We start from the raw sequence: 13,551 nt of genomic DNA, 5'->3' as shown, positions 1-13,551 counted from the left end.
TATTCAGAGAAAGGAAATATTGTGTGTGTGTGTGTGTGTGTGTGTGTGTAGATTTAATTTCCCCTAGATTCTTCACATCCCCTCACATTATGTTGGTCAAAATAGCAGGTCCTTGGGCCCACACAGTCATTCAAGAAACAGCCAAGGGGGGTTGGGGATTTAGCTCAGTGGTAGAGTGCTTGCCTAGCAAGCAGAGGGCCCTGGGTTCGGTCCCCAGCTCCGAAAAAAAGAAAAAACAAAAACAAAAACAACAACAACAACAACAAAAAAAAACAGCCAAGGCCCGAGTCATCCTTGTCCCCAATGTGCTGTTGAGGACTTGGAGATTTTCAGTAAACTCTCTTGCACCTGCTGACTTCTCCTGGGTCACTAACTGAGTGTAGGATTTGGTGTTTTCATGTTTCCTTAACGCTCTAGTTCCCATGGTAAATTCAAGCCTGTCCGTGCCAAGGTATTCGTGCACTCTCCGGTTTCACGAAAAAACTAAAATCCCACCTTTGCCATTTCTCCTACCCACCCCTACCCACCTTCCACTCATGAAAATGAGACTTCAGGGAAATGTTTTGCAAATCACGCCTCAAACCAGGACTTCAAACACCCTGGCTGCTCAGACTATCCATTCACACACAAGGCAATCGAGGTAGATGTTCTCATCTTTGAACGTCAGTTCTCAAGAAGTGATGGACTGTTTGTTTCCAGAGATCTTGTGTTCGGATTTCCTTTCAGGAAGCTGTTCTTGCAAATATGAGGATGACTGAACAGTCAATCCACACAGGCATTTGTCCACACAGGCATTTGTTTTAATTGGAAAAATCTGTTCGCGAGCTATTTTGGAAAAAGATCTTAGAAGAGCTGGTTGTCCTCTTTTTCCCCTCCCAGACAGGGTTTAATGTAGCCCAGGCTAGCCTAAAACATTTCCAGACAGCATCTAATTTAGCTCAGGGTAGCTGTCTATGTAGTTGAAGATGACTTTGAACTACTGATCTTCCTAATTTTACCTCCTGACTGCTGTAACTACAGCCACGTACCGTTATACCCAGTTTACACACTTCTAGGGATCGAACCTGAGGTTCGCGCATGCTAGGCAAGTGCTACACAAGCTGCACCTTTATCTTGCTAAGTTTTATGAAGTAGACAAAATCTAGTATTCATGTTGGGGTGGATTCGACAGCTGTCAACGGCACCTAAAAGGTCTTAAAGCAAGCATGTGCGTCTCGGTTAGCAGGCTAAAGAAGGGTTCGCAGTATAATCGAGTGAGGGCATTTTATTTATGAAAACTGAAAAATCAAGCGTGTTGAAAAAATGCTTCTGACAGTGAATGGAGACAGAAAATGAAGCTGTATAGCTGAGCTCACGGGAAGTGGAAACTCTGTTAGTGACCTTCAGGACTTTAAATTGGTGGTCAGTGATTCAGCTTCCAACCAAACTCCCCATATTATTGTAAAGTCACTGCAAGTGAGTAAAGTACAAGTAAGCAGTAAAAAAAAAAGTTTCCATTTTAGATACGTGGTTTAGAAGTATTAAAACTTTAGGAACTTGCAGGCACATATTACTTTCCTAAGTCATCTTTGTAACCTTGCAGGCGTTGTTTTGTATCTCAGTGCAAAGTTTTGAGAGCTTTTAGATGATGATGTAAAAAATAAATGGATGACACATGTTGGTATCAAATAGAATTCATTTGGCAAGACCTAGATCTCATTGATGTAGTTACGAATTTCAGATACTCCCAGCCCCAAACCTGAATAAAAATAAACATTTCAGATGACCCCAGCTCAACAAAACATGTCTGCGTGTGAAAGGAAGTATAGAATTTTTCCTCTCTTGAAAATTCCCCTCCCCCACCACACAAAATCATTTCTATTACCCTTTGAGGCTAGGGTATTATTTTCCCTCAAGAGAAACATTGTATTCTATAGGATGGATGGCTTGTGCTATCTTTTGTATAATCATTAGTGCATTTCCTGTTAAAGGAAACGACTTTTTAAAAAAAAGCATGATAGTTTAAACTTGAAAATAAGCACTGTTGACTTTTTTTTTTTTTTTTTTTTTGGAGCTGGGGACCGAACCCAGGGCCTTGTGCTTGCTAGGCAAGCGCTCTACCGCTGAGCTAAATCCCCAGCCCCAACATGCATTATCTTGGCTGATGCCATTGAAGACATGAAGAATGCGGCCTGGGCAATGCTGGTCATGTGACCCTCAGGAACAGAGTGACTCAGGCTTGTGTCTTTTTTTGAGAGAGCAGCAGCTGAAGTAGAGGAAGTCAGTTTTACAGATAACCTGACTCTTCATTTTTAGATGAGTAAAGAATATTGTGATTTTTTTTTAAAAAACAAAAATATATATCATATCTATAATATCAATTATAGATCAGGAAATAACTTCCAAAGATACTAACAAAGGGCATTCAAATGTCATCATAACATTTTATTTAAGAACTCAGTTTCTGGACTGGAGAGATGACTGAGAGGTTAAGAACTCTGGTTGCGGGCTGGAGAGATGGCTCAGTGGTTAAGAGCACCCGACTGCTCTTCCAGAGGTCCTGAGTTCAATTCCCAGCAACCACATGGTGGCTCACAACCATCTGTAAAGAGATCTGATGCCCTCTTCTGGTGTATCTGAAGACAGCTACAGTGTACTTATATATAATAAATGAATAAATCTTAAAAAAACAAAAACAAAAACAAAAAAACTCTGGTTGCTCTTCCCAAGGTCCTGAGTTCAATTCCCAGTAACCACATGGTGGCTCACAACCATCTATAATGGGATCTTGGTGCCCTCTTCTGGTGAAGAGTCATACATGTAAGCAGAACACTGTATATATAATAAATAAATAAATAAATAAATAAATAAATAAATATTAAAAAAAAATTCAGTTTCTGCAAGGCGTTATGGAGCACACCTTTAATCCTAGCACATGGGGTGGGGGGCAGAGGCAGGTGGGTCTCTGTGTTCGAGGCCAGCCTGGTCTACAGAGCAAGTTCTAAGACAGCTACACAGAGAAACTCTGCCTTGAAAAGGTTCCCCTCATCCAAAGGATTTAGTTTCTTTTCGTTTATGTAACTCTTGTCTCCATTGTGTTAGTCAAACCCACTGTTCTAAATGTAACATTTTAGCTGAAAACTTATGCCCATAAACTAGAAATAGTAAAATTAATTTTTGTGATGGTATAATTTTCACATCATATCTTTAAATCATGTTCACTAATAAAAGTATACAGTAAATATGCAGACAAATTACACTCTCAAGATGCTATCATTCACTGAGTGGAACCTATGTTTTCATTGAATTAATTCCAGTCCAGATTGTTTAGGTATTAAGTAAGAAAGACAGTTACACTATCTATCCTATTTTATACTCAATCTAAACATACTTTACAATTTTCCTTTGGGGGAAAATATAGTTACTGAAGCTTTACTCTTAAAACCAAGGGGATTTTTAGCTTCGAAAAGTACATTACGGGGATTATGATTTTTATTTATTTATTTAACATTTTATTTATTTATGTATACAGCGTTCTGCCTGCATGTATGCCTGCAGGCCAGAAGAGGGCACCAGATCCCATTACAGATGGTTGTGAGCCACCATGTGGTTGCTGGGAATTGAACTCAGGACCTCTGGAAGAGCAGTCAGTGCTCTTAACCACTGAGCCATCTCTCCAGCCCCATGATTTGTTTTTAAACAACACCTTGCCATGTAGTATTGGCAAGCCTGGAACTCACCATGTAGACCAGGCTGGCCTTAGACTAATGGAGATCCACCTGACACTTCTGGAGTGCTGGAATTAAAGGCAGGTGCCACCAGCTTTAATTATGATTTAATAATAACATGTCTGTTGAACACTGTTCTTCTGATGAATAATCATGTGTATGTGTGGTATGTGTGTAAGAGCATATGTATATGAGGAATATGTTCACCACTGTGTGTGTGTGTGTGTGTGTGTGTGTGTGTGTGTGTGTGTGTGTGTAAGCAGAGGTACAAGTGGAGTGGTTTCCTCTAATGCTACCCACCTTATTTATTTATTTATTTATTTATTTATTTATTTATTTATTATTTATTTATTTACTTGAGACTGGTTTCTCACTGAATTTGGAGTTTGATGTTTGGACTAGACTGGCTGGCGGTGAGCCCCTGGCTTCTACATGTCTCTGCCTTCTACCAATGGGGTTATGGGGCATCCATCGGTGCCTGGCTTCTTAAACGGGTACAGGGGATTAAAGTGAACAAGCAATTTACCCACTGAGCCATCTTTCCACCTGCTTACTCCGTACTTAGTTTTGCTTGGCCTCTGAGTGTCTGGTGTGACTTCATGCTCACCCACTGTAAAACTAACCGGACGAACTGGACTCATCTGTGCCGCCTGGCTTTTCTACCAGCCGCTTCTTAGCCCGGGAGGCCTTACCTCCGAAACCCTGCCTGCCACCCTTAGGAAATTGAAACATTTAAGCGAGCCTTGTCCTCTATAACACTTACCACTTTCTGAATCCCGGGGATGGTAGAGTGAATTCTGAGCGAGGTGAAGAAGGCCCGAGGGAATGGGGGTTGGTGCGCTGACTGTGTGGAAGACGCGATGACTTCCATGTCAGGACCGACACTGGCTATGGTGTGAGAAAAGGATGGCAAGGGGCCATCTTGCAGAAGACCAGTTAGGAGGCTGTTGCTGGTCAGGAGGAAAGTTACACAGGCTTGGCAGAAGCCCGCCTGGGCAGTGGTGAGGCAGGGGAGCACCGGCACATCAAAGGAGACAAGGGGAGGGAAGTTTCAAGGAGGAATCCGTAAGCGACATGGACAAATGACGCAGACAAAACGTGTTCCTTGAATTTGGTGGCTAGAAGGTCCCAGGTGACTCTTTCTAGGGGAGTCACACGTGAATGATTAAAAGAAGCCAGTTGGGCCGAGGAGTGACTCAGAGATGAGTGGGAAGGGGCCACGGTGTTGGTAGCCTGTAGGTTTCCTGCCTATTTCCCAGGGCGAGCTCCTCCTCTGCTGTTGATCCAATGGATGAAACCTGACAGTGAGTAGTTTAAGCCTCGAGATGATCCTGTGACAGAGGGTTAAGCATTCTCTTCTTTACAGCTGAGCCGCTGAGGACTTGAGAGGTTTATACACCAGCCAGCAGCTCACAGAGGCTAAGTAGCTGGGCTTTAGGGAGAAGACAAGTCTGATGGCTGAGCTTCTCTCTTGCTTAGGACAGAGCTCCATGCTGCTCTTCCTTCCTGACTCCTAAGTCTGTTTCTCATCAAAGTTAGTAGACTTTCACCGAAACACGAGTCAAGTGCAAAACATTTTTCTCCTGATGCATTTTGAAGTGACCACTGATGACCTTACTTTGCATTTATGAGATTCTGTATTTAAAATTCTTCCTTCCCCTTCCTTCCTTCCTTCCTTCCTTCCTTCCTTCCTTCCTTCCTTCCTTCCTTCCCTCCCTCCCTCCCTCCCTCCCTCCCTCCCTCCCTCCTTCCCTCCTTCCTTCTTTCCTTCCTTCCTTCCTTCCTTCCTTCCTTCCTTCCTTCCTCAAATTCAGGGCTTTTACGAATGCCAGGGAAGTTCTCTACCACCAGGCCACACACCCGGCTCAGTGTATTTCTTGTCATTGATAAAAGGTTATTTCATTATATTAGCTCCATACCACTTGTCCGTCTTATGACTTAGGGGCCTACAGGCTATTTTGAGGGCTGGCAATTGTGAAGCCTTTTTTGTTGAAAAGCCCCTTTCTGCATTCAAACGTCTTGAGAGCAGTTTTAAACATCTTCAAATATTTGGGAGTCTTGGGATTCCTTTCTCATCCTGGATTTGAAGCTGGCAGGTGGCTCCCGCAGAGTTGCTTAGCCTACCTCAGCGGAGCTTGAGGAACCGCAAGAGTATTTACTTCCCAGTCTAAAGAGGTCATGTGAACCGAAAAACCAAAGAGCTGGTCAGCCCCAGACTTCCCCGTTCCCCCAGCCCTGCACAGCTTGCTGCACTCTGAGCCAGAAGTCAGCTGGCCTATTCTCCTACCTTGGTCTTTTGATCGGTAATTTCTTTTCCTTCCAGATGTGTTGACTGTAATAACTTCATCCTTTGGGGAGCAAAGTGGGAAGCACTCGCAAAGACAAATAGGTTTAGCAACGATCTAAAGTAACTTGATGGGGCGGGGTTGAGGATTTAGCTCAGTGGTAGAGCGCCCTGGCAAGGCCCTGGGTTCGGTCCCCAGCTCCGAAAAAAAAAAAAAAAGTAACTTGATGGGGGGAGTAATTGATAACTGAGCTTTGGAGGAGGGAGGCACTGGGGTAGAATACAGCCAGTGATACGACGGACGTGCAGCTTTTACATAGTCACAACGTAGAAGATAGGCGAGAGTCAGATACGTAATGGTTCAGCATCTAAACTCTGGAGCCAGAAGCTGGGCTAGGCTTCCGGCTGGGCTCTGTTCCTCGTTTCTTGTGTCACTAAGTTTAGCTGTTGTGAGCACCCAGTGGGGCTGCTGGGGATCCAGTACCTGCCATTGCACCAAAGGCTGGCTTTTCTGGAGCTTGGTAAACGGACGTCATTGTTGGTGTAGTTTGTGCGTTGGAAGGGAAGCTGGTATATTCATATCCGGACAGGGCTGCCATCTGCGTCATAGCTAGTCACTCAACATTTAAGCAGCTCCTGAAGGCAGCTGATGTCAACCAAGTAGAAGCCCTGTTCAGGGAGAAGAGGCAGTTAGGAGATCGTAACACATGACACTTTAAAAAATGGTTAGTCTCAGCTCAGTCCGAGGACTGCGATTGAATAAGATCTTACACAACTTGGCTAAGGAAAAAAAAAAAATGAAGTGCTTCCATCCAGAAAAAACTGTGTACAATAGAGACGGCTCAGCGGTTAAGAGCACTGACTGCTCTTCCAGAGGTTCTGAGTTCAAATCCCAGCAACCACATGGTGGCTCACAACCATCTGTAATGGGATCTAATGCCCTCTTCTGGTGTGTCTGAAGACAGCCACAGTGTACTCACATATATAAAATGAACAAATCTTTAAAAAAGGTGCGCAAAAAAAACCAGAGGAGGAAACAAGAAAGGCCTATTTTTGGGGCAGGGATAAAAATCAAATTATTGGGGTGACTTGTGCATTGTTGAGACTCGAATCCAGGGCTTCATGCATGCCAATCAAATACTTCATGAATGCTTCCTTATTCTCCATACAGAGCTCTGACATTTGATATATATATACACACATATATATCTATATCTCTATATATAAAATCTTATTGAAAATGGAGTTTTCATATTCTGGTTGTGGTTCCCTCCCTCCCTCTTCCTCTCAGTTTTCCCCATCTCCCCTCCCATCGAGTCCATTTCGTTTCTGCCTTTCATTAGAAAACAAACAGGCATCTAAGGGATGATAATAAAATATGATAAGGTAAAACAAAAGCAAGTCAGAATATAGCAAAACAAACAAACAGAAGGAAAAGACCCCAAGAAAAGGCACAAGAAGCAGATATAGACGTGGAGACCTACTCGTTGGCACACTCAGGAGGCCCATAAAATCATAAACCTGGAATCCATAGTATATACACAAAACCCATAAAGTAAAACTAATAGTAAGAAAATAAAGGTAACAAAGAAAATAATAAGAATAAGGTTATTCTTATTTTTTTTTTAATTAAAAAAAGCTGTGACTCAAGGAATTACGAGACAAGGAACCTCCAAAATCGCCACTGAATTCATTTTCTGTTGGCCTCTCCTGCCCAGTATGCAGCCTGCTCTTAAGAGTGGTTAGTTTCCCCAGTGACATTTCCCTGGAGAAAAGGAATGGGGGAATGTGGAGTGGGGAGATGGCTCAGTGGTTAGAGCACTGACTGCTCTTCCAGGGGTCCTGAGTTCAATTCCCAGCAAACACATGGTGGCTCATAACCATCTGTAATGGGGTCCGATGCCCTCGACAGTGTACTTAATAAAAGTTAGTAAAATAAAATTTAATAAATAAATAGGGGGGATGTGTCCACTCTTCCTTTCAGCTCTAGGACCTGATCTGGGCTATTTCCATCTCTGTTCATATGTGCATCAGCCCTGTTGTTGTCTTTTTTTTTTCTTTTTTTCGGAGCTGGGGACCGAACCCAGGGCCTTGCGCTTGCTAGGCAAGCGCTCTACCACTGAGCTAAATCCCCAACTCCAGCCCTGTTGTTCTTAAAGGTCTTGGTTCCTTGGTATCTTCCACCCATCTGGCTCTTTTTACCTCCTCTCCCTGAGCTCCAGAAGAATGGCTGGGTAATATTTATATTTTGAAAAGGCAGTCTCGAAGCTTTTGTGAATTGATACATTTGCAATTTTCTTTTAAAATACGCCCCCTTCCTCATCGATTCGACTACAGTATGAAGGAAATTGTATTTATTGGTTGACTATAAGGGTTGCAGGACTACCATGTCCTGATGACACCCCAAGCAGACAGTGTCCACTGGGTGGCGCGCACGTGCCTTCGCGGTAACGGCTGTGGGTTTCTAAACCAGGCTAGGGAGCGCTGTGCCACCCCTGGTGAGGCAGCTTGCCCAAGGTCAGCTCCAAATGCCTTAAGCCTGGGGTCCCCACAAGCTGTTACTATAGACAGGCTTCCAACTGCAGCGTGTAGCCTGCCCAACCTCAAACCGCAGGCTGCAAAACCAGAAGCCCCCGAAGCTGTTTCAAACCAAACTACTGATGTGGACAATGACACGGCTATTTAGAGGAAAGGGATAAAGACACGTGGGGAGTGTTTGAAAAAAGGAGACCCTTCTGCATTGGTTTTCATGACAGTATAATTTTCTCCCATTTTGTAAGGTTGAGGACAACGTGAAATCGAGGCTAGATTCTGATGCAGATTATAGAGTGGGAGGTGAAGGCATTTTGCTTTTCTTTAGGAGAGCGCCAGCCGATTCCCTTTATTTTCCAGATGAAACGCTGACGGCTTTGTCATAGTTTTATCCTTTATTACTCGTCTAAAAAGGGACAGGTGTCTTCCTTCCAACCCGAAGCAGTAAGTAATGGCTTTGGCATCATTTCCCCGCCTCTTTTAAGTTTATGGAAACACATTTCTCATTGTTAGGCTAAAGATGCAGATCAGAACAGAGGAGCCTGATTCTTGTCACACTAAGGTTGCTTCTCAGGCGATTAGAAAGCAACAGCCGGGGAGCCGGGGTCTTGAGAGGACGAGTGACGGATAGCCAGGGCAACGCAGTTACAGACCCCGCACGCGGAGCCTGCAAAGCCCTGGGTTACCTGCACGCGTGCACCTCTGCTTAGGAGCAACCCGGTTCTACGCCTTTCTCCAAATTGCCTGTGCTGGGTTATCCGAGCTGGCTGAAAGCCGCGGGAGAGCGAGGCCTTTTCCCTGCAGTGTAGCTCAGCGCAGCCGCAGCTTGTCTTGGGTTCAAGAATACACCGATTCTGGAGTTACAGATCGCCAAGCTCATTCTGATTTTGGCCCAAATAACTCTTAAACATCTAAAAGTTATTCTTGTGTGTACGGTGTTTTGCCTGCACCACATCCTCAGTACCACATCCGTGCATAAGATTTTTTTTTTAAACAGTCAAATTTACAGTTCCTGTAGAATAATATAAAAGTACTCTTTGCCGCGTTTTCTTGTACTTGCCCTGGGTTCTTATGTATGTAATCCTCTTTTTATGGTGCCGATGGGAGGGTTTCAATGGATTTCTTAAGATCTCTTCCAAGGTTATATAATCTTGGTTCAGAAATATGCAGTAGTTCAAAAAACTCAGACAGAAACATGATTAGGAGTGCACGGAATAGTGGAGTAGAGACAGAACGGTTCTTTTAAAAACGGACTTTCCTAATAATTTCGTTGAGGTAAAGAAAGGTAGGTGGATTATATGCATTTCTGGAAGGCTTTTTGCCCGTTATTCAGTCTGTTTGTTCATTGTCTCAAAAGAAAAGAACTAACCAGCAGAAATAAAGCAGAAAAACATTTAGTTTTACCTACTAAAATGCTAGATTTCAATACAGACCCAGGAGTCAGCGATGTCTGATGTGTTACTAGAGAAACATCTGGAAGGCTGTAAGGACGGCTGAGAAAGGTTCGCGATTTAATCTCAAGATGTTATATACTTCTTACCTCTGGGTGGCGCTGTTCAACTGCTTCTTGTTTTTATGTGCGTTTGAAAGCCATTGCTTCCTGTTAGATGCATTCGTCAAAGAATCTGTTAAAGAGACATTTCCTCTATCCACAGTTATGTCTTAAATAACTTTCTTGTCACATGGATATAAATTCAAACTGGTTGTGATATGCCATTTTAATTACCAAAAGATGACCAAATAATATTAAAGATTATTTATTCGGGCAATTGGCCAGGTTAAAAACCCGATTTCATCTTGCTTGAAAAGAAATCATCTATTTACATTTTGATAGGTGTTTAACCTGAAAAGACCGTTAAAACACTAGAGTTTTAGTTTAAATTTGTTCTTACTTGTAGAAGTGATTTTAATTCCTTAAAGGTATTTCAGTAGAAGTCAGTTTTACGAAAGGGAAGGGTAGATATTGGGAAAACACAACCAAGTAAAATGTAATAAAAAAACCCCCCTAACATTAGACACTAAGTTATTATTTTCACTTAAATTTAAAGCAGAACACCTTCAATATTAAAACAAAACAACACACACACACACACACACACACACACACACACACACACACACACACACAGAACAAATTCTTATTTCCAGGACAGGATTGTTTTAATAAGTAGAAATTGTGTTTACAGTCTTGCAAAATGTATGGTAGGTAATCATAACATCTCTGACAAGCAGGGCAGCGAGTTAGCATTGTGGACCAGGAAAATCTGTGCATGTGTCCGTTGGCTTTTAAGACGTCTGATTCTTTATTCAAAACTCAGGGCCAGTCAGAAATGCCAGATGAAGGGGTTAGAATGCCAAAGCTAATTTTGTTTTGTCATATACAAAGCAGTTAATGTAAAAATTATTGATTGATATTCTCCCACCTTTTAACTCTTTTAGGACTCAATATTTAAAGCAAAACTAATTCATCTAGGTGCTCTACTGTACAAAATTAATCCTACTGGGACAGGCGAGGCCAAGCCTCATTATGGAGTGGTTGGTTCCCTTGTGGAACCAGCCTAAGCAGGTTGCTTTACTTTTTCAAAATTATGCACGACAAAGAGTTTAACCCTTGAGATGCTAGGGAATTGGCCTTCAGTATTATACTAAGTGGGCCATGTGATGGGATCGGGGGACATGACAACGACAGAATGTCTTCCCCTTGTGGGCACTGCCTAGGACACAGGTGAGGTGAGATGATCTATATACCAGGGTTGATATGTTCATTAAAAGCAGTGGTTCTCGACATTCCTAATGCTGTGAGCCTTTGACACAACTCCTCACGTTGTGATGACCGCAACCCTAAAATTATTTTCACTGCTACTTCATAACTGTAATTTTGCTACTGTTCTGAATTGTAATGCAAATATTTTTTGGAGATAGAGGTTTACCAAGGAGTTGATACCAACAGGCTGAGAACCACTGATTAAAACAGTTTCCCCTTCCCTAATATGTACCATGGTGTTATATACCTTGCCTTTGAAAGTGTGTGTGTGCGCGTGCGTGTGTGTGTGTGTGTGTGTATGTGTGTGTGTATGTGTCTGTGTGTGTTGTGTGTGTGTATATGTGTGTATGTGAGTGTGTATGTTTGTGTATGTGTGTGTGTATGTGTGTGTGTATGTGTGTGTGTATGTGTGTGTGTGTATGTGTGTGTGTGCACACGTATATGTGTGTGTGTGTTGGGCATGATAACACATGCCTTTAATCCCAGCATCCAGAGGCAGAGGCAGGCAAATCTCTGTGAGTCTAAAGCCAGTCTGATTTACACAGTGAGTTCCAGGATTGTGAGCCATTAAAAAAAAGTATGTAAATAGAGAATTTACCTCTCTGCCTGGCTGTCCAGACAATTCTTCAGATTTGATTAATTTCTGAATTCAGTACATTTTACTGAATTAGGTAGTATAACCACTAAGCATTGGTTATAGCTACAAAGGTATGTTCCTCCCCCCCCATATGTGTTTTTCTTTCAGTATTTGTGCAAAATATTATTGGGGATTTTAAAATTTCTTTTGTTTTTAGTGCTTGGGGGTCCAACCTATGAACGCTATCACTGAGCTACACTGCTCCCCCCACACACCTGGGTCTCTATACCTTTTGGTTGGATGTGGCAGGTCCTAAACACGGAAAGTCTGAGGCTAAGTTGCTTCTTTTGTTCGTTTTGAGCATCTCAGCACATTTCTTCATTTCATGGGCCTCACTCCCCTCCAGGACGTTACGAATTGCTGCAATACATTTCCTTCTGGGAGCTGTCAGGAAATGCTTATTTGTAAAAAAGATTTATTTACTTTATGCATGTAAGTGTTTTGTCTGCAGGTAGGTATGTGCACCACATGTGTGCCCAAAGAGGCCAGAAAAGGATATCAGGTCCCCTGGAACGGACGTTCTGGACACTTGTGAGCCACCACACCAGTGCTGGGAACGGAACCTGGGCTCCCTGCAGGAGCAGACATCGCTCTTAACCACTGAGCCATCTTTCCAGACCTAAGACATATTTATGTAGCGAGCGTGAAGGGGTCCAGTCAACTGATGAGCCCTTACCCTAAGAACAATATGGTAGTCACCATGAAGATGGTCTTTCATTCATTCACATCGCTGGGATTAAACCCAGCTGGTGGGACCAGATTCATATCCACTTTAACAATTCCTGTATATTCCTACTGTAAAAATAGCCTGAATTAATTATTCCGGGCTGTCATTAAGTCACAGAAGTTACAGTGGCACTCGGGAAGAAAATCTCACTTGTTTAAATAAGAATCCGAATTAAAAAATTACCCTTATAGGTCCCACTGTTTTAAAGTGAGTAAATGAAAGGCAGCTCGCAGGAAAGCTCTGTAAAACTCCGGCTATTGAATTTAATTTCTCTGTAAAAAGCTTAGCTTTAATAGAAACTGCTGCTTGAGAAACCACATTCTAAGCCAATAACATGGTCCATGTTTCTGTTTTAAACCCAGTATAAAAAGTATTTAAGCATCATAGATTTCATTGCCCCTGTCTTCTTGTCAGCTCTGATACAGTAAGAAAGAATAAAGATTTATATCCTGTGGACATTTAATAAACGTTAATTTTTAATTGACAGTTGAAATGTTATCTCCAAATAAATGTGGATGTTATTAGCTTCAATCATTTCACAGTAAATAACTGGAGATAGGAAACGTTGGGAAGGGTTATGATTCCCCGGTAGGAATTGTGGCTGGCGCTTAGAGGGGAACATTTTCAATGTCATTTTCATACCCAAATCTTTCTTCTGCAGATACCAGGATGAGCCATCCTCCGTGAGGAACAACTCAAAAGGGGCGTTGGGGGTGGGGAAGAAGAAAATTAAAGGGAGAAAAAAGGAAAAAAAGATCTCTTCTTAGTTTTCAGTTTACTTTTAATTTCAGTTGGAAAAAATCCCCGCTGATTTTTTTTTTTTTTTTAAATTTAACGCATCCTGGGAACATGCCGTTCAGGATTTTGGCATGGGAACTTCAAACGAAGCTGGTAAGGCAG

This window comes from Rattus norvegicus, chromosome 3 (assembly GCF_036323735.1).
Source record: "Rattus norvegicus strain BN/NHsdMcwi chromosome 3, GRCr8, whole genome shotgun sequence".
Lineage (NCBI taxonomy): Eukaryota > Metazoa > Chordata > Mammalia > Rodentia > Muridae > Rattus > Rattus norvegicus.
The sequence above is the reverse complement of the archived record's forward strand: the minus strand, read 5'-3'. Positions refer to the sequence as shown.